Source organism: Ochotona princeps, chromosome 9 (assembly GCF_030435755.1).
Source record: "Ochotona princeps isolate mOchPri1 chromosome 9, mOchPri1.hap1, whole genome shotgun sequence".
NCBI lineage: Eukaryota > Metazoa > Chordata > Mammalia > Lagomorpha > Ochotonidae > Ochotona > Ochotona princeps.
This window is the reverse complement of record NC_080840.1, coordinates 51679185-51683309: the sequence shown is the minus strand read 5'-3', so window position 1 is coordinate 51683309 and position 4125 is coordinate 51679185. Positions and strand designations below refer to the sequence as shown.

The 4125-nt window shown below is 36.9% G+C and overlaps 1 non-coding gene across 1 annotated transcript; it reads right to left on the bottom strand.

Annotated features, from left to right (window-relative positions):
* Positions 1-255: 255 nt before the first annotated feature.
* Positions 256-362, bottom strand: LOC118757529 (U6 spliceosomal RNA). Its single transcript, XR_004995241.2, has one exon. It is a non-coding gene; the product is annotated as a U6 spliceosomal RNA (small nuclear RNA).
* Between the last annotated feature and the right edge of the window lie 3763 nt (positions 363-4125).

The window sequence follows — 4125 nt, the reverse complement described above, 5'->3', positions numbered from 1 at the left end:
AGAAGATTTGGGGCAGTGAAGGAGAGTTAGAGGAAGCTGTGAAGTGTAGTGCTGTTTTTGTTTGTTCATTTGGACTGGGGGTGGGATTAGGATGTTTTGGTATGTAACATTTCTTTGAAAGTGTTGTTCCTTAAAAAAAAAAAAAAGCTGTTGGGCTTTACTTCATAGTCATTTCTACGGCACAGGCTTGTCAGTAGAGTCAACATTGAGATTAAATTCTATGTGACCTTAATTGCTATTTTCTTTTTTTTTTTTTTAAATATTGAACGCTCCACAAATTTGCATGTCATCCTTGCGTAGGGGCCATGCTACTCTTCTCTGTATCATTCCAATTTTAGTATATGTGCTGCCGAAGCGAGCACCTTGATTGCTATTTTCCTGTGGCCTGAATTTTATTCTGTTCCAGGGCAGGGATTTTATCCTGTGCTTAGGTCTCTTGGGTATGTATAGTGCTAAGCATCTTAGAGGAGTTCAGCAAACATTTGGTGAAAAAAACCCAATTGTTTCTCAGAATGTTCTGAATATACCAAGATAACAATATAAAATGCAAAGTCTAACTCCTCTTTTATTTAGAACAGTATTGTGGAAACTAGAAAATTTATACCTTAGTTTTGAAGTAAAAATTTAATTTATAATTCTAATTTTAGAAATTTCTATTTTTTCTTAAATTTTATGCTGAGTTAAATAGGGTTACCATGTCTTGTTTAATAAGTTCCTAATTTCTGATTGCTTGACACTTGTTTTTTATGCTTCATTAAAAAAATTTATAGTACTATATTTGAACTGAGGTTTCCAGTCACCTTTTTTTTTGTCTAATTTAGTCTTTAAAAAATGTGATCACAGAGCTTTACTTACAAAATCAAAGTCTCACGTGGGAATTTTTCTATATTCATTTTTATTGGAAAGGTAGATTTATAGAGACAGAGACAGAGAGAGGAGATATAGAGAGGAGAGAGAAACCTTCCATCTGCCAATTCACTCCCCAAATGACCACAATGGCTGGAGCTGAGCTGATTTGAAGCCAGGAGCCAGAAACCCGCTTCAGATTTCCCATGTAAATGCAGAGTTCCAAGGTTTTGTGGCGTCCTCCACTGCTATCAGACCTTGAACAGGAGCTGGATGGGAAGTGGAGCATCTGGGACCCAACTTGTGTGCATTTGGGACACAAATGCTTGCAGGTGGGAGGATTAGCGAAATGAGCCATCATGCCAGACCTCCATGTGGACATTCTTTAGACAATCAGTGTTTATAGATGTTATTGAAAAATTTTCCTTTTCTTTTCACTTTCTTTTAAAACTTATTTCATTTGCTCATGATGAGGGTAGAGAGACAAAGAGCAAGAGAAAGCCAGAGAGACTTCTGATCTGGGGGTTCAATAGTCAAGGATGTGCCAAACCAAAGCCAGGAAGAAGGAACTCAGTCCAGATCTCTTATATATGGGTGGAAGGAAATAAATTAATTACGTGAGTTCTCACTGCTGCCTTCTGGGGTCTATATTACCAAGAAATGCTGTATTAACAGTAAACTGGCTTCAGGAATGAGAACTGGCCTGAAACTTAGGTACGTTGATGTGGTATATGGGTATCTTAATCCTAAAACGCATCCCATCTTCTCACTTTGTACTTTGTGTGACTGTCATGTGATGCTCTGTACTTGTGTTTTCCTTAAAAATATAGTTTGGATGCTTTTAGCAACAATATAGTTAACTGAGTTGACTAGGGAAATACCCCTTTCACTTGGAATATTTGCAGCATTTTCATCACCACCATGTTCAAAGTGACAGAAATAATGAGGCAACCAATAAGATGAAGAGGCACCTGAGGATGTGAGCCTACAAGGACTGAGCACCTGGATCATGGACTTTTTTTGCAGTGTTAAATCTTAAACATACTCTGTAAAACTGCTAGACACTGAACTGTATAAGGCATTAGCCTGCTCAGACTGTGGGTAAAACTGAGCTCACTTTGCCATATCGAGACACTGTACCATTAGAGAGTAGATGACAGTTAAGTTGTGACTTAATCCAAAAATGAATGTGAAGTCACGGTTCATGCCACATGAACTGTGACATATAAAATTCTGTATTGACCTTTTCAGCCAGACACAAATGATTCATCCCTGTGAAGGTAATTTCTGTATCAAACATGGTAAGATTATATAGGAAGAAGACCTTAATCCACAGAGAAGCTAACATGGTAAGAAATAGTATAAGCATGCAAGCAGTGGTCACATTCAAGGAATAAGACAATAGGAAAAACTTATAATAAATATTTCAAGAAGGAAAGTAAGAGAATTAATAAAGCAACATTTTCATTTAAAGAAAGTGAAGGTATAAAATAGCAGAACTACTGTAAATGAAAAATGCTTACATCAATATAATTGCAACAGCAAAACACACTTTGACTATACAGGTCAATTGTTAATCTAGAATATAGTATGAGCAAACTGGTGAAGTAAAGCAAATTACAGGCTCAAGAAAATCACCAAAAATCATTATTGAGTCATGGATGAAGACATAGGAAGAGATACAGTGTTTTGCATTAGGATGTCTCTAATGATGAAATAGAAAGAATAAAAGTGAGAAAATATTTGAGGAGGTGATCACTGAAAGTTTTCTAGAATGGAAAAAGACGAGCGAGTCAAGCATGGTAGACAGAAACAAAGGCAATTTGTAGGCATATCACAGTCAAAAAAAATGGGATGTTAAGGCAAAAGAGAGAGAAGACAAGTTACTCTCAAACTCACAAACAAATGACGGTTCCAATAAAAGAATGAATTTCTAGGAACAATTGCTATTAGAATATAATAGAATCCAATCTTTAAGCACTGAGGGAAAATAACTTGAAACTAAAAGTGTATCGTGTAAGAATAATAAAGACATTTTTAGATGTGCATAGCTGAAACCCACTGCTATTTATCAGATTCTCATTGAAAGAAACACTCATGCAGAAGATTAAACCAAATCCGAGAAGAAATCATGACCAAAAAATCAACCAAACTTGTTAACAAATGTAAAGACATGTTGAATACTAAATAGTGACACTGTTAACTAATTTGGGGATGGTTAGAATGACAGTTACTGTATTAAGGAAGGGCAGCATGAAAAGTGTCAGCGTAAAATGCTATTTGAAGAAAATAGTTTAAGTTTCTTGCCTTATGGGCCCAGTGCAATATCCTAGTGGTTAAATCCTTGCCCTGCAACTGCACCAGGATCTCATATGGGTCCCTGTTAGTATCCTGGCTGATCCACTTCCAATCCAGTGCTCTGCTTGTGTCCTGGGAAAGCAGCATAGGATGGGCCAAAGTCTTGGGACCCTGCACCCACGTGGGAGACCCAGAAGAAGCTCTTGGCTTTTGATCAGCTTAGCTCTGGCCGTTGTGGCTGCTTGCGAGAGCAAACCAGTGGAAAAGAAGATCTTTGTCTCTTCTCTCTGTAGATCTGCCTTTCCAACAAAACAAACAGAACTTAAAAATAAATCAGTAATGGCTATACTTACTAAGCAAGTCTTACTGAAATTTATTTACACATCTCCCACTCTTGCTACCATTGATTTGCTCTATTTCTATGTATTTGACTTTTTAAGATTCCAAGTGTGAGATGATGAAGCATGTTTCTCCCTGTGTCTATCGTATTCATTTCGCATTGTGTCTTCTGGGTTCTTCTATATTGTCATAGATGATATTTCATTTTTTTGTTAAGGCTGAATAGTATTCAAATAGACTTCCAAAAATTCATGTAAAATGAAATTAAAAATAAGATTATTTTGGTATAAAATCAAAATATATGAAGGTTTTTCATAATATGTTTTTTCATGAACTTTTTGAACAACTTTTTTAAAAAAGATTTATTTATTTTTATTGGAAAGTCAGGTCTACAGAGAGAAGGTGAGACAGAGAGAAAGATCTTCCTCTGGTTCACTTCCCAAGTGGCTGCAACAGCCAGAGTTGAGTCGATCCAGAAGCCAGGAGCCAGGAGCTTCTTCTAGGTTTCCTACATCAATTGCAGGGTCTCAGGGCGTTGTGTCATCTTCTATTACTTTCCCAGGCTACAAACAAGGAGCTCGATGGGAAGTCGAACAGCCAGGATACAAACTGGCGCATATTGGGATCCCAGCAGATACAAGG